The sequence below is a fragment of the Piliocolobus tephrosceles genome, chromosome 9 (genome assembly GCF_002776525.5).
Source record: "Piliocolobus tephrosceles isolate RC106 chromosome 9, ASM277652v3, whole genome shotgun sequence".
NCBI classification, from domain to species: Eukaryota; Metazoa; Chordata; class Mammalia; order Primates; family Cercopithecidae; genus Piliocolobus; species Piliocolobus tephrosceles.
In genome coordinates this window covers 22541443-22559789 of record NC_045442.1, presented here as the reverse complement: position 1 = coordinate 22559789, position 18347 = coordinate 22541443, and the positions used below count along the sequence as shown (strand labels likewise).

Here is an 18347-nt window from a genome sequence, read left to right as displayed (position 1 = left end):
CTGACCTCGTGATCCGCCCGTCTCGGCCTCCCAAAGTGCTGGGACTACAGGCTTGAGCCACCGCGCCCGGCAATTTGCTTATATTGTCTTTTCAAAAAACCAACTTTCTGTTTTGTTGGTATTTGTATATTTGTAGCCTCAATTTTATTCTGCCCTCATCTTTATTTTTTCCTTCTTTTAATCTTGAGTTTGGCTGGTTCTTGCTCTTCTAATTTTTTAAGGTGAATCACTAGTTTGTTTATTTGACATCTTGCTACATTTTGGTGTTGTTTATTGCTAGAAACTTCGCTCATAGTACTACTTTTGCTAGGTCCTGTAAATTTTGGTACGTTGGGTTTTCATTTGTCTCAATACATTTTAAAATTTCCTTCTTTGTTTTTTCATTGACCCATTGGTCATTCAGGAGCATGTTTAACATATGTATTTGTTTGGTTTCCATAGTTCCTCTTGTTATTGATTTCTAGTTTTATTCCATTGTGGTCAGAAAAGATACCTGATGTAATTCTGATTTTATTAAATTTGTTAAAAACTTACGTTGTGAACTAACGTATGTCCTATCCTAGAGAATGTTCCATGTGCTGATGAGAAGAATGTGTATTTTGCAGTAGTTGGATGAAATGTTCTGTAAATATCAGGTCTATTTGGTCTAGAGATGAATTTTGATATGTTTTTGTTGATTTTCTATCTGAATGATCTGTCCAATGCTGAAACTGGGATGTGGAAATCTATTAATACTATTTTATTTCAGTCTCTCTCTTTGGATTTATTATATTTGCTTTATATATTTGGGTGCTCTGATGTTGGTTGCATACCTATTTATTATTGTTATATCCTCTTATTGAATTGACCCCTTTGTCATCTGGAAAAGTTGCCTTATTCTCCTCGCAGGGCCTGCAGTGGGGATGTGGCTTGCTTCTTCAGTGCCCCACCGCTCTTACCCCTAGGGGGAGCATACAGACGGGCTGGTGGTGGGGAGTGCTGACCCCGGGCAGTGTCTAGGGCTGAGTGTTTACAGCTCCCAAAGCCCCAGTGGGCATGTGTTACAGTGTGCTTTTTCAGTTTTGCTGTCCACAAGCGGCTTGTGTTAATCAGCTCAGTTAGACCCTCTGCCTTGTCGCAGGGACAGAGGGCTTTCTGTATCCCAGATTCTTGCCTTAGTGTACCAGAAAAATTGGATCACATGTGGGCTTGGAGAATGAGTGCAAAGTTTTAATGAGTGGAGTAGCTCTCAGCGAATTGAATGGGGAGGCCCTAAGGGGGATGGAGTGGGAAGGTGGTCTTCCCCTGGAGTTGGGCTGCCCAGCCGTGGACTGTCTTGTGAATTCCATGTTGTCCCACATTGATGACCCGTCAGCATTTGCTGGTACCTGTCGGTGTGCTCTTCCACTTTGCCCCTCAAGAGGTTCACATCCAGGAACTTGTGTGTTCTTCTGTCAGTGTGTTCCTCTGCGTCCAGCTGCTTGTCTCTGTGCCCGCTAGGGTCTTGGGTCTCAGGGTTTTCATAGGCATAGGATGGGGGCATGGCGGGCCAGGGTGGTCTTGAAAAATGCAACATTTGGTTGCAAAAACTGGAGTGCCTGCCCACGTAGGTCCGCAGGCACGGGCCCGAGGGTAGAGCCCTTGCGGGGTACCCTTCATTGTCCCTACCTAGCACTTCCCTGCCCCCTCCCATATCATTTACATAATGACTTTGTCTTTTTATAATTTTTTACTAGAATTCTGTTTTGTCTGATATAAGTATAGCTGCTACTGCTCTGTTTTTGGTTTCCATTTGTGTGGAATATCTTTTTCCCATCCTTTCACTTTCAGTCTACATGTGTCATTGCAGATAAAGTGAGTTTCTGATAGTCCGCATATAGTTGGGTCTTGCTTTTGTTTTTGTTTTTAAATCTATTCAGGCACTCTATGTCTTTTGATTAGAGAATTTAGTCCTTTTACATTTACTGTTATTATTGATAGGTAAGGACTTATTATGGAGGCCAGGGTGGTGTAGTGAAAACAGCAGGAACCTACTCTCAGGGGACTATTAGCACCCCAATCACCAGGCAGATGGGGAATATTGAGCTCCTTTTAGTTCAGTTATGAGTCCCAGAGACATTCATGGCTATTTACTGCTAGCATCTGTTCTGACTGGTTGATGCCTGTGCCACTCAGTTGTCAAATATGTTTATGATCAGCCCTGCTAAGATGCATTAAAACACATGGGTATTAGTCCATTCTCACACTGCTAAAAAGAACTACCTGAGACTGGGTGATTTATAAAGAAAAGAGGTTTAGGCCAGGTGTAGTGGCTCACGCCTGTAATTCCAGCACTTTAGGGGGCTGACGCAGGCGGATCACCTGAGATCGGGAGTTCCAGACCAGCCTGACCAACATGGAGAAACCCCATCTCTACTAAAAATTTACTGCCATTGTGTTGTTTTCTGGTTGTTTTGTAAGTCCTGTCTTCCTTCTTTGTCCTCCTTTGTGGATAAATAGTATTCTCTGTATTCTCTGGTAGTATGTTTTAATTCCTTGCTTTTTATGTTTAGTGTATTTATTATAGGTTTTTTCCTTTGTGATTGCCATGAGAATACCACAACTTTGAACTTTCCCCCCAAACACTAAAAAGTATACTGTCTTTTTCCTTTTTTAGAGTTTGACATGATGAAATATGAAAGATCATGGAATTAGTCTGAGCTTTATTATTATTATATTAAACTATTAATCTGAGAATTTTATAATTTATAACTAATTATCACTGACATTTATCACTGTCACACCTGGGTACCATGGAGTTACCATCTGATTCGTTCTTGGATGTGAATGTTACCTTTCTTTAAAATTCCTAAGAGGAAAAGACAAAATGCTTCCCAAGATATGAAACCAATGGGAAAGGCGACAAGTAACATAAAGGCATTTGTCTTCATTAACCAAAATGGAGAATACAGTGTGTGAACTAAACTTCCAAGACTTTTAATCTAGCTAATGCTAGAATTGTAACGTGCAATATCATCAAATGCTTCTTTTTGGGTAGCAGTCTTTAAATCTGGAAGAAAAACCTTGCCTTTTTATATTTTTTCACAATTTCTGAAAAATTTAACTCTTTATTTTGTGAGTTACTAGTTTTTGTTTTTCCTTCTGATCTTAAATGCTCTGTGTGTATGAAGGGTATTACATTGTCAAGTAAGTCACATATATATTTTTCAGTTGTAGGTAGCTTTTTTATATAAACTATAAAAGTAAAAATATATATAAAAGTACACAAATTACAAATGAAATTTATGATGCATATATAATTGTAGTTTGTTCATTTGCATTGCTACATAGTATTCCATCATGTGAATATACCACAATTTATAATCACCATTCTACTGCTGATGAATATTATGATTCCTTTTCAGTTTCAGGCTTCTATGACTAATGCTGCTATGAATATTTTTGAATGTGTTTTTTGATAAACATATGTATGTGTCTATGGTATATACCTGAAAGTGGAATTACTTACAGAATATACAGATATTCAGATTTACTAGATACTATTTGTATTAGTCTTTTCATGCTGCTGATAAAGACATACTCGAGACTGGGGGAAAAAAAAGAGGTTCAATTGGACATACAGTTCCACATGGCTAGGGAGGCCTTCAAGTCATGGCAGGAGGCAACAGGCATTTCTTGCATGGTGACGGCAAGAGAAAATGAGGAAGAAGCAAAAGCAGAAACCTCTGGTAAACCCATCAGATCTCATGAGACTTACTATTATGAGAATAGCACAGAAAAGACTGGCCCCCATGATTCAGTTACCTCCCCCTGGGTCCCTCCAACAACATGGGGGAATACTGGGAGACACAATTCAAGTTGAGATTCGGGTGGGGACAGAGCCAAACCATATAATTGTGCCCTGGCCCCTCCAAATCTCATGTCCTCACATTTCAAAAACAATCATGCCTTACCAACAGTCCCTCAAAGTTTTAACTCATTTCAGCATTAATCCAGAGGTCCCCAGTCCAAAGTCTCATCTGAGTCAAGGCAAGTCCCCTCTGCCTATGATCCTGTAAAATCAAAGCTGGTTACTTCCTAAATACAATGGAGGCACAGGTATTGGGTAAATACAGCCATTCCAAGTGGGTACAGGGTCCATGTAAGTCTGAAATCCAGCAGGGCAGTCAAATTGTAAAGCTCAGGAATGATCTCCTTTGACTCCAGGTCATGCTGATGCAAGAGGTGGGTTCCCATGGTCTTGGGCAGCTCTGCCCCTGTGGGGTTTTGCAGGGTATAGCCTCCCTCCTGGCTGCTTTCAGGGGCTGGTGTTGAGTGTCTGTGGCTTTTCCAGGTGCGCTGTGCAAGCTGTCAGTGGATCTACCATTCTGGGGTCTGGAGGATGATGGCCCTCTTCTCACAGCTCCACTAGGCAGTGCCCCAATAGGGACTCTGTATGGAGGCTTTAACCCCACATTTCCCTTCCACATTGCCCTAGCAGAGGTTCTCCGTGAGTGCCCTGCCCCTGCAGCAAACTTGCCTGGGCATCCAGGCATTTCTATACATCTGAAATCTAGGTGGAGGTTCCCAAACCTCAATTCTTGACTTCTGTGCACCTGCAGGCTCAATACCACATGGAAGCTGCCAAGACAAGACTTGGGGCTTCCACTCTCTGAAGCCACAGCCTGAGCTGTACATTGGCCACTTTCAGGCAAGGCTGGGGCAGCTGGAACATAGGGCACCAAGTCCTTAGGCTGCACAATACAGGGACCTTGGGCTTGGCCCACAAAACCACTTTTTCTTCCTGGGCCTCTGGGCCTGTGATGGGAAGGGCTGCCATGAAGGTCTCTGACATGGCCTGGAGACATTTTCCCCGTGGTCTTGGGGATTAACATTAGGCTCCTTGTTACTTATGCAAATTCCTTAAACCAGCTTGAATTTCTCCCCAGAAAATGAGTTTTTCTTTTCTATCACATAGGTGGCAAATTTTCCAAACTTTTATGTTCTGCTTCCCTTATAAAACTGGATGCCTTTAATAGCACCCAAGTTACATCTTGAATGCTTTGTTGCTTAGAAATTTCTTCTGCCAGATACCCTGAATTATCTCTTAAGTTCAAAGTTCCATAAATTTCTAGGACAGGGCAAAATGCCCCCAGTCTCTTTGCTAAAACACAACAAGAGTCACCTTTGTTCCAGTTCCCAACAAATTCCTCATCTACACCTGAGACTACCTCAGCCTGGATTTTATTGTCCGTATCACTGTCAGCAATTTGGGCAAGCCATTCAACAAGTTTCTAGGGAGTTCCAAACTTTGCCACATTTTCCTGTCTTCTTCTGAGCCTTCCAAACTGTTCCAACCTCTGCCTGTTACCCAGTTCCAAAGTTGCTTCCACATTTTCTGTTATCTTTTCAGCAATGCCCCACTCTACTGGTACTAATTTACTGTATTATCCCTTTTCATGCTGCTGATAAAGACATACTCGAGACTTGGACAAAAAAGAGGTTTAATTTGACTTACGGTTCCACATGACTGGGGAGGCCTCAGAATCATGGCAGGAGGTGAAAGGCACTTCTTACATGGTGGCAGCAAGAGAAAATCAGGAAGAAGCACAAGTGGAAATCCCTGATAAATGCATCAGATCTCGTGAGACTTACCATCACGAGAATAGCACAGGAAAGACTGGCCCCTGTGATTCAGTTACCTCCCCCAGGTCCCTCCCACAACACAAGGGAATCCTGGGAACTACAGTTTAAGTTGAGATTTGGATGAGGACACAGCCAAATGATCTCACTATTGAACAATTTTCCAAAGTGGTTGCATTAATTTACACTTCTATCAATTGATATATAGGGTTCCATAGCTCCAAATCTTGCCCGACATTTACTATTGTTTGACGTTTTCATTTTAGTTATTCTACTGGATTTATAACGAGCCTCTCAAAATTTTGAGAAACCGTCATTCTCAGAAATTCTCTGGTGGCTATCTCTTTTTGAGAGAAATCAACTCCTGTGCCCTCTCTATGAAATTATTATGGCAGTACCCTGATGCCCCAAGTATCAATAAATAGCCTCAAAATATCCTTTTAAGATCTTTGTTTTGCGATTTTATCCTTATCTCTAAATATGACTTATAAAAGTCCTAGCATGCAGTTATTGTGCAACTCTCAGAATTACTCTTGATAACACACTGACCTCCCCCAGATACTGTATATTGGATCCTATCACGATAGTGAGCATGGTTAACTCCTCTTTAGCACATTGTTTCTAAAATCATTGTATTTTGCAATTAATATTGTCAAAAATCATGTCACTTTTAAGTTCTTTTTCTTTTGTTTGGTTAATGTTTGTTAAAAGCTTGTTCATTGCTTTCACAAAAAATGTAATCTTAAAATAGTGTTTCTGCATCTCTGATTTTTCTATTTTAAAACTTTCACTTCTCCCTACAAGTGACATTCTTCTCTGACTCGTTACATTCTAATGTTGGGAAGAACAGGAAATAAATATTTTGGTCATTTGAGATAAAATTGTGGAAAATAATGTAGTGAAATCTTGTCACTAACCTAGGAGGATATTGAGGTGTTGGTGGAAAAGCCATCAGTATTTGCCCAAGTTGGTGTGGTAAACTTTGTGTTGCTTCCACCGTTTTTGCTTAGATAAACAAATTAACCCCAAAAAGAGAAAATTCAACATTAAATGCCAAAATACTGAATATAGGTTAGGACTTAGTATTTCACCATATTTGGCTACAGTGAAAATAACTTTCCAGAAATAAAAGAAGACCTGAATGTACACACTCAGAAGGAGTCTATTGATTCCCCAAGAAAATTGACTAGAATAGTTGACTCAGAGACACACTATGTAAAACTATTGAAGAGTCTTTTAAAAAATCCTTAAGTCCTTCAGGAAAAAAAAATTTTTAAAGGCAAGAGATTGAAAGACATTATACTTTCAAAAATATGAAAGCACAAGCACAACTGTGGAACATTACTTTGAAGTTTAGTGTGAAGATTATATCCATCAAAGTTAACCTTCAAGTATTAAGGCTATAAGCAGTTTTGAATGTGCAAGATCTAAGGCAGTGCTGTAAACATGTACCCTTCCTGAAGAATCTACTAGTTACTGAGTATTACTGAGCAAAAAGTGACTGCGAAAACAAACACCAACTGTGAGCATTTTGTATATTTGTGGAAATAACATTAAAACCAGGGTGGAATGAAGGGCAGATGAACACTAAATACTCTGACAAAGTAGAGAGAATGCAGTCTGAAAAGGAGAGGTATATAAATCAACACCACAAGAAGATGTCATTTCACACCCACTCAGATGCCTATAATTAGTAAGACAGATAAGAATACATATTGATGAGGATGTGGAGAAATTGGAACCTTCATAAATTGGTGGTGGGTATGTTAAAGGGTACAGCCACTTTAGAAAACAGTCTGGCAGTTACTCAAAATGTTAAACAGAGTTACCACACAACCCAGCAATTTCACCCCTAGATATATACCCAATATGAGTGAACACATTCATCTATACAAAATCTTGTACAAGAATATTCATACAACATTATTCATAATAGCAAAAAAGGCAAAAACCCAAGAATCCATCAGGTGATTAATGGATAGATAAATGTATATCCACAGATTGGAATGTTATTTGGCAATGAAAACTGAGGAAATACTGATAATGCTACAACATGGATAAACCTTGAAAACATTATCTGAAAAAGCTAAGTGAAAGAAGCCAGTCACAAAAGGCCAAATATTGTATAATTTCATTTATATGAAATGTCCAGTATAGGCAAACATAGACATAAAATAGATTAGTGGTTGCCTAAGGCTGGAAATCTTGGAGAAAAATGAAGAGTGACTGCTAATGGCTACAGGGGTAATAAAATATTTTAAAATTGATTGTGGTGATGACTGCATAACTCCAAATATAATAAAATAGTATCTAATAAAACAGCATCTACTTGAGGTAGATGAATTGTGTGGTATATCAATTATATCTCAATAAAGCTGTTAAAAGATATAAGCAGCTTTATATCTCAATAAAGCTATTAAAAGGGAGAAGGCAGAGAGAAAGCTTAAATAAGATCATCAATCACTGTATAGGTGAAACTTGAAAGATACATAAGAGCAACATACCATATAGTAAAAGGTTAATGAGAAGGGGACTAGGGCATTATTTTAAATCTATTAATGCAAAGATAACCTTCCAAATAAAAAGGCAAACCATTCTAATACCTAAATAAATTTTTAAAAAGCAAGACAGGACACAGCAAGTAGAGAAACACAATGAATACAACATAAAATAACAAAATTGAGACCAAACCTGAACAGAAGTATAGTGTATTCTGCTTATGTACTGTGATCTTTTAGAGACCCACAAACTAGATTTTTATTCCACCAAACCAATTTTTGTCTTTGAGGAGCAATAATGCCACTATTGAGAATGTGTGGTATACACAAGTAATAACCAGTTAGTTGATGCAGTAGATGAGAAAATTCCAATTATGTTAGCAAGAAAAACAAATTAACAAGAAATGTTCAGAAACTACATACACATATATAGATATATATGTACACATACTATATATATATCATATGTACATGCACACAGTATAAAATGCACCTGAAAGACAAGTAGACTTGAACAATTTGAAAGATAATTCTTGTTCTTGCTTACACATCTCAGCATCATCCAGATATTCTCCCTAAGTTACAAATTTAGTGCAAAACAAAAAATGCCAATGGGTTTTCATGGGGCTAAACAAGTTGATGTTAAAGTTTTTGTAAGAAAACTAATATGCAAGAATACCTAGGAAAACACTGAAAACAAAGTTATGAGCATTTCCCTATCAGACAATAAAATATACTAAAATTAAAAATGGGATACTGGTACAGGTATAGGCAGACCAATGGATTAGAGTAGAAAACTCAGAAATAGGCTCAACTACAGGTGGAAATCTATGTAATAAAGGTGATAAATCACTTGGGAAAAATATTCTAAATTAATGGTATAAGGACAACTGGATAGCTCTTTGAAAAAATTAGATCCATTCTTCCCACCACACACAAGAATGAACCCCAAATGAATCAGAGACCTAAATGGAAAATTTAAAAAGCGCAAGTAACTAGAAGATAACATAGGTGATTTACTTTTTAATATGGGTATAGGGAAAACCTTCTAAACTATGACCAAAGTAGCTAATTGAATAATAGAAAAATAAGCTAAATACACAAATAGATGTAAAATATGTAAAAAAGATATTCAGCTCTACTCATAAGATAAATGTAAATTAATGCATTTTTCACCCACCAGCTTGACAACATGTAAAAATTTGACCATACGCTCCATTTGCAAGGCTTTGTAGAGAACAGGCCCTGAGGTGAAGCTTTGTTGCAGTGCCAGCCCTACTGGTGGGAAAGCAATATTGTACAACCACCGAAAAGGAAATTTATCAATATCTAATATAACTAGGTATACATTTTCTTTTCATTCCAGCAGCCCCATTTGTAGTAATTTACCCTGAAGATACATCTCTAACAATATGAAAGCACATATGCATAAAGCTAGTCATTGAAGCATTATTTATAATGGCAAAATATTGAAAAATAATAGTTCAAGCAGATTTGGATATTAGTTGAATATGATGTGTCCACAAAATGGAATACTATGCACCTATACAAAATATATGAAGGGAAGTCTTTATAACTGTTATGGAGTGATGTTTAGGAGACAGATTGTTCAGGAAAAAAAAGCAAAATATAAACATATATACAATATTACCTGTTGTGTAGTAAAAGGAAATAAACACACATTTGCTTATCTTTATAGAAGGAGGACAAGTAAATTGGCTATGTACAAGTGGTGGTGATGCAATATGATGCAAGGGTGGTCCTTCCCACAGGACAAACAAACAACTCTGTCCTTCTGTGGACTTGTTTACAGCCCCATTTGGCCTTGGTCTTACCAATAGGACTGGCCACTGAGGAATCTGGGAGGAGCTATCCCTACCAATGTGTTGGTTTACAGGCCTTGTGATCATGGTCCAATTGCTGATCCTGAAGTGGCCCTATAACCCAATTCCAACCCCTCTCAATGATGGTCTGGGAGCAGTTCTACCCACTCATGGACCCACACCTGTCTGTAAACTTGGAGGCAGACCTGCAGATCTCAGTTTTGGCTGTGGCACCTGAAGAGTGACTCAGCCAAACTCAGTTCCAGCCCCTTTCAGCCACAATCTGGGGCCAGGCCTGCCCACCCAGGAACCCACCCAGACACCTGATGGTAGCCCTCCCAGGGACCAATGTGAAATTTAAAACTGTCCAAGTAACTTGAAAGTGTAGAAATCACTGGCAAAGATAAACATGCAGTCAAATTCAGTATATAGTCACACTCACCTATGCACCTGGCAAGAGTAGACACAACTACACACCCTGAAGTGAACTCTTGTTGCAGAGTCAGCCTTACTGACCAAAGTACCGGTGGCAGTCCCATTCACTCAGGGACCAAGAAGGATCCACACCTCTGGAAATAGGTTTGCCAACTGCAGACCTAACTGTGAACCCAGCAGCAGCCACGTGACCCAGCTTCAAACTTTCTCAACTGTGATCCCAGAAGCAATCCTATCAGCCCAGGGACCCAACAGGAGATCTTTACCTACTGAGACCAGTCTGTAAATGCCAGAAGAGGTGCTTGCTCCTTCAAATGCAGAGGCACCAGTGGAAGGCTACATGGATTATGAACAATCAGGCCAACATGACACTTCCAAAGGGAACCAATAACGTTCTAGTAACTGATCTCAAGGAAATGGAGATCTACAAATTGCCTGACAAAGAATTCAAAGTAATTATCTTAAGCTAAATGAGATGCAAGAGAACAGAGGTAGACAAAGAATAAAATCAGGAAGACAGTGATTGAACAAAGATGTTTAATAAAGAAATAGAACATATTGAAAAGAACCAAATAGAAAACCTAGAGCTGAAAAATACTTTGACAGAACTTAAAATCCAATAGAGAGCTTTAACAACAGACCTGATAGTGCAGAAGAAAGAATTAGTGAACTCAAAGGAAGATCATTTGAAATTAGCCAGTTAGAGGAACAAAAATGAAAGAGAAAGCATGTGAAGAAACCATATGGGATCTATGGGATACAATCACATGAACAAATGTATGCATTATGGGAGTTTAAGAAGGATAAGAGAGAGAGAGAAAGAGGGTAGAAAACTTACTTAATTTCCTGAATTATTTCCCACATCTGGTGAAAGAAATGTACATCCAGATCCAAGAAATCAAAGGACACCAAATAAGATGAACTAAAAAAAAAAAAAAAAAAAAAAAAAAAAAAAAAAAAAAAAAAAAAAAATCCACAGCAAAACACATTATTATCAAATTATTAAAAGTCAAAGATGAAGAACATTTTGAAACAGCAAGAGAAAAATGACTCATGTACAAACCACTTTCCATAATGCTATCAGCAGATTTCTCAGTAAACACTTGCAGACCAGGAGGAAGTGGAATAAAACATTTAAAATACTGAGAGGAGCTGGGCGCGGTGGCTCACGCCTGTAATCCCAGCACTTTGGGAGGCTGAGGTGGGCGGATCACGAGGTCAGGAGATTGAGACCATCCTGGTTAACATGGTGAAACCCTGTCTCTACTAAAATGCAAAAAATTAGCCAGGCATGGTGGTGGGCGCCTGTAGTCCCAGCTACACAGGAGGCTGAGGCAGGAGAATGGTGTGAACCCAGGAGGCAGAGCTTGCAGTGAGCCAAGATTGTACCACTGCACTCCAGCCTGGGTGACAGAGTGAGACTCCGTCTCAAAAAAAAAAAAAAAAAAAAAAAAAAAAAAAAATGCTAAGGGGAAAGAAAACTGTGAACCTAAAATATTATACCCAGAAGATATGTCCTTTACAAATGAAGGAAAGATAAAGACATTCCCAGACAAACAAAAGCTGAGAGAATTAATCACCATTAGACTTTACAAGAAATGCTAAAGGGAATTCTTCAAGTTGAAATAAAAGGATGCCAAGTAACGACATGAACATTCTTGAAAGTATAGAAATCACTGGTAAAGATAAATATATAGCCAAATTCAGTATATAGTTGACTCGAGCAATAAAAGGGTTGGGGTGCTGACCCCCCACACAGTTGAAAATTCATGTATAATCTTGACTCTCTCTCTAGAAACTTAACTACTATAGCCTACTGTTGACTAAAAGCGTTAACTGATATCATAGTCAATTAACACATTTTGTATGTTGTATGTATTATATACTCTATTCTTAAAGTAAGCTAGAGAAAAAATATTATGAAAATCTTAAGGAAGAAAAATATATTTGCTATTCGTTGAGTAGAAGTGAATCATCATAAATATCTTCAGTCTCATTGTCTTTATGTTGAGTAGGTTGAGAACAGAAAAAGGAGTAGTTGGGCTCACTGTTTCAAGGGTGGCAGAGGTAAAAGAAAATCTGCATATAAGTGGACCCTCACAATTCAAACTCATGTGGTTCAAGGGTCAACGGTACTCAAATACTGTAATGGTGTAGAAATCACTTTTAACTTTGGTATAAATATTTAAAGACAAAAGTAATTAAACATAACTATAGCTATAATAATGAGTTAATGAATACATTCACAGTATAAAAAGGTGTAAAGTATAAAATAAATAGTATAACATACTGGGTAAGGGGAGAAGTAAAAGTGTAGAGTTTTTGTGGGCAATTGAAGTTAAGTTGTTATTTACTTGAAATAGACTGTTATAAATATATTTTATATAAGCATGATAACCACCAAAAACCCCTCATAAGACATACACAAAAAAGAGAAAGGAATCAAAGCATATAATTCCAAAAATTAACAAATCACAAAGCAAGAGAGACAGAAAAGAGCTATGAAAAAGAAAACAAGAAAATGCTAATAGTAAGTCTTTACCTATCAATAATTACCTTAAATATAAATGAAGTAAATTCTCAAAATTAAAACAAACACAGTGACTGAATTAAAAGAAAAACAAGACTCACCAATATGCTGCCTACAAAAGACTCACTTTATCACTTTAGCTCTAAGGACACATACAGGCTGAAAGTGAAAAATGGAAACATTCCATGCAAATGGTAACTAAAAGAGAACGGGGTGGCTATACTTATATCAGACAAAATAGACTTTAATTCAAAATCCATCACAAGAGACAATGAAGGTCACTAATGACACAGGGTCAGTTTATCAAGAGGATATAACAACAGTAACTCTATATGCACTCAACATCAGAGCACTTAAATATATAAAGAAATATGAAGAACCTGGAAGGGAAAAAAAGACAGCAATGCAATAATAGTAGCAAACTTCAATACTTCACTTTCAACAAAGGATAGATTTTCTAGACAGAAAATCAGGAAGAAATAGCTGACTTGAACACTACTATAGATCACATGGAACTAACAGATATATATAGAACATTCCATCCAATAGCAGCAGAATATATATTCTTCTGAAGCACACAGGGAACATTCTCCAGGATATATCATTTTAGGCCACAAAACAAGTCTTAAGAAATTCAAGAAGATTAAAATCATATCAAGTATCTTTACCAATCACAGTGATAAGAAACTAGAAGTAAATAATGAGAAAAATTGGAAAATTTTTAATATCAAGTATGTGGATATTAAAAATTAAGTATTAAGTATTTAATATCCACAAGTATGTAGATATTAAAAATTAAGTATTAAATATTTAATATCCACAAGTATGTGGATATTAAACAGCACACTCCTGAAAAAAATAGGTCAACAAGGAAATCAAAGCGAAGTTAAAAAGTATCCTGTGTAAAACAAAAATGAAAATACAATATGTCAAAACTTATGCAAGGCAGCAAAAGTAATTATAGAATCAAAGTTTAAGGGCAGGTGCAGTGGCTCACACCTATAAACCCAGCACTTTGGGAGGCCGATTGCTTAAAGCCAGGAGTTCAAGACCAGCCTGACCAACATGGCAAAACCCCATCTCTACTAAAAACACAAAAATTAGCTAGGCATCGTGGCATGTGCCTATAATCTCAGCTTCTTGGGAGGCTAAGGCACAAGAATTGCTTTAACGTAGGAGGCAGAGGTGGCAGTGAGCTGATATCATGCCACTGCACTCCAGCCTGGGCGACAGAGCAAGACTCTGTCTCAAAAATAAATAAATAAAATTTAAAATTTAAAGTTTATTGTGATAAATGCCTAAGGAATATATCTTAAAAAAAAAAAAAAAAAAACTCATACATCAAGGAGTTAGAAAAAGAAAAACTAAGTCCAAGGTTAGCAGAAGGAAGTAAATAATAAAGATTGGAGAAGAAATAAATGACATTTATATAGTAAAACAACTGAAAAGATCAATGAAACTAAAAGTTTCTTCGAAAGGCTAAACAAAATAGATAAACCAAGAGCTTGGATTTTTGTTTTTTGTTTTTTTTGAAAGGATAAATAAACCTTTAGCTAGATTAACCAAAGGAAAAAAAAAGAAACTCAAATCAATAAAGTTATAAATGAAAGAGGAGACATTACAACTGATACTACAGAAATACAAAGGATCATAAGAGACTACAATGAACAGTCGCACACCAAAAAATTGGATCATCAAAGAAATGGATAAATTCCTAGAAACATACAACCTACCAAGACCGAATCAAGAAGAAATAGAAAATCTGAACAGATCAATAACAAGGAGAGAGAAGTAGTAATCAAAAATCTCCCAACAAAGAAAAGCCCAGGAGCAGAAAACTTCACAGGTGAATTATACCAAAAATTTAACCCTTTTCCCGTTTGCCCTGAGAATATTCACCAGCGGCACTTGCAGCCGCAACATTTACCCCGAGATAACTTTGCTACAAAATATATTGCTTTTATTATTTTTGCATTGCTCTAGTATATCAACTTTGGAAACAAAATACGTCATTCTATTTATAGCATTCTGTTTTTAGTAGGGGTATCTCCATTTACAAAATATAGTAATTCTCGATTGCTAAAAATTTCAAATTCTTGAAAGCATAGCATTCCTACACATGATGTTAACATCGTTCTTGAACAGTTGTTGACTGAAGATTCATTTGATGAATCAGATTTTTCCAAAATAGATGATTCTGATGATTGAGATGATTCTGATGTTAGTTCTGTTTAGAAATAACTCCAAAAACAGTTTTCATATTTTATTTTCACAATGAAAAATCAGTCTGATTTGCTTCAGCCTGGAAGAGTGTGCTTATGTAAAATTAAATGAGTGCTGGCAGCAAGCTGCACTTTTATTTCTAAACAGGAAAAGGGTTAAAGAAGAGTTAATGGCTGGGCGCGGTGGCTTACACCTGTAATACCAGCACTTTGGGAGGCTGATGCAGGTGGATCACAAGGTCAGGAGTTCAAGACCATCCTGGTCAACATGGTGAAACCCCATCTCTACTAGAAATACAAAAATTAGCCAGGCATGGTGGTGCACACCTGTAATCCCAGCTATTCAGGAGGCTGAGGCAGGAGAATTGCTTGAACTCGCGAGGCAGAGGTTGCAGTTAGCCATGATTGGGCCATTGTACTCCAGCCTGGGCAACAGAGTGAGACTCCATCTCAAAAAATAAAAATAAAAAATAAAAGGAAGAGTTAATGACAATCCTTCTCAAACTTTTCAAAAAATTGAAGTGGAGAGAACACTTCCCAGCTCATTTTATAAGTCTATTGTTACCCTCATACCAAAGCCAGATAAAGACATTACAAGAAAGAAAATTATAGGCAATATCCCTGATGAACATAGATTCAAAAATCCTCAATAAAATACTAGCAAGCCAAATTCAACAGCACATTAACTGGTTCATAAATCATGATCAAGTGAAATTTATCCTTGGAATGCAAGAATCGTTCAACATAGGCAAATTTATAAACATAGTACATCATATTAACAGAATTAAGGATAAAAGCCATGTGATCATCTCAATAGATGCAGAAAAAGCATTTGACTAAATTCAGCATTTTCTTGTGATAAGAAACTCCCAACATATTAGGTCTATAAAAAATCTATCTCAACATAATAAGGGCCATATGTGACAAGCTCACAGCTAACATAATCAACAGTGAAAAGTTGAACGCTTTTCTTCTAAGATGAGTAAAAAGATGAGAGTGCCCACTGCTGGAAACTGTAGGTAGAGCAATTAGGCAAGAAAAAGAAATAAAAGGCATACAAATCAGGAAGATGTTAAATTGTTAAATTGCAGATGACATGATCTTATATATAGAAAGCCCTAAAGACTCTACCAAAAAAACCGTTAGAATAAACAAATTCAGTAAAGTTGCAGGATACAAAATAAACATTAAAAATTTATTTGCACTTCTATACATTAACAAAAAACTCCCTGAAAAAGAAAAAAAAATCCCATTTACAATAACATCAAAAAGGATAAAATACTTAGGAATAAATTTATTCAAGGTGGTGAAAGATCTGTAAATTTAAAACTACAAGATATAAATGAAATAAATTGAGTAAGATGCAAATAAATAGAAAGATAACCAATGTTTATGGATTGGAAGAATTTATATTATTAAAATGTCCATACTACCAAAGTTATCTATGGATTCAATGCAATCCCTATCAAAATTCCAGTGGCATTTTTCATAGAAATAGAAAAAAATACTAAAATTTGTGTTGGCCACAGAGGACCCCAAAGACCCAAAGCAATCTTAAGTGGGAAGACCAAAGCTGGAGGCATACAGTTTCTTATTTTAAGCTATGTTACGAAGCTAGAGTAATCAAAACAGTATGGCATTGCCATATAAAATCAGACACATAGACCAACGGAACATACTAGAGAACCCAGAAATGAACCCAAACATATATGGTCATGTAATCTTTGAAAAAGCTGCCAAAAATACACAATGGGGGAAAGGATAGCTTCTTCAATAAATGATGTTGGGAAACCTTGATATCCACATGAAAATTATAAAATTGGACTCTTACACCATACACAAATATTAACTGAAAACATGTTATAGACTTAAATATAAGACCTAAAACCATAAAACTCCCTGAAGAAAACCTAGGGGAAAAGCTCCTTGACATTTATCTAGGCAATGATTATTTTGGATATGACACCAGTAGCACCCACAATCAAAGCAAAAATAAACTAGTGAAACTACACCAAACAAAAAGCTTCTGCAGGAAAAAGGAAATGATTAACAGAGTGAAGAGACAACCTACAGAATGGGAGAAAATATTTTCAAACCATAAACCTGATAAGGGGTTAATATCCAAAATGTATAAGCAACTCACACAGCTCAATAATAACAACAAAAACCCAAATTATCATGATTTTAAAATGAGCAAAGGACCTGAATAGACATTTTTTCCAAAGAAGACATACAAATGACAAACAGATCTATGAAAAGATATTCAACATTACTGAATATCAGAGAAATGCAAATCAAAACCACAATGATATACCACCTCATGCCTGTTAGGATGGCAATTATCAAAAAGATAAGAGATAAAGTGTTGACCGGGGTCTAGAGAAAAGGCAACCCTTGTGCATTGTTGGTGGGAATGTAAATTAGTATAGCTATTATGGAAAACAGTATGCAGGTTCCTCAGAAAATTAAAAATAGAACTACCATATGATCCAGCAATTCCACTTCTGGGTATTTATCCAAAAGAAATGGAATCAGTGTCTTGAAAGAGACCATTTGCACTGTCATGTTCATTGCAGTATTATTCACAATAGCCAGGAAACAACCTCAGTGTTTACTGGAGAATGAATGGATAAAGAAAATGTGATCTATCTGTCCTTGTCTCTATCTGACATATTGAGCCTTTAGAAAAGGAAATTCTGCCATGTGTGACAACATAAATAAGTCTGGAGGACACTGTGCTAAGTGAAATAAGCTAGACACAGAAAGACAAATACTGTTTGATCTCACGTATCTGGAGAATCTAAAAAAGCTGAACTCACAGAAGCAGAAACTAGAGTGGTGGTTGCCAGGGCTGGGAGCTGGAGCTGGGGGGATGGGGAAATGTTCAAAGGATACAAACTTTCAATTATAAGATGATTATCTAGTGTACAGCAATGGTGACTACAGGTAATAATACTCTATTGTATAACTGAATTTTCTTAGCAAATCTTAGGTGTTCTCACCATTTAAAAAAAAAGTGATGTGTCCTGGCTAACGTGGTGAAACCCTGTCTCTACTAAAAAAAATACAAAAAAACTAGCCGGGCGAGGTGGCGGGTGCCTGTAGTCCCAGCTACTCGGGAGGCTGAGGCAGAAGAATGGTGTAAACCCGGGAGGCGGAGCTTGCAGTGAGCTGAGATCCGGCCATTGCAGTCCAGCCTGGATGACAGAGCGAGACTCCGTCTCACAAAAAAAAAAAA

The 18347-nt window shown here is 37.1% G+C and overlaps 1 pseudogene; it reads left to right on the top strand.

The window, feature by feature from the left end:
- Nucleotides 1-18347, top strand: part of LOC111538896 — an 82911-nt pseudogene that overhangs the window by 12814 nt on the left and 51750 nt on the right.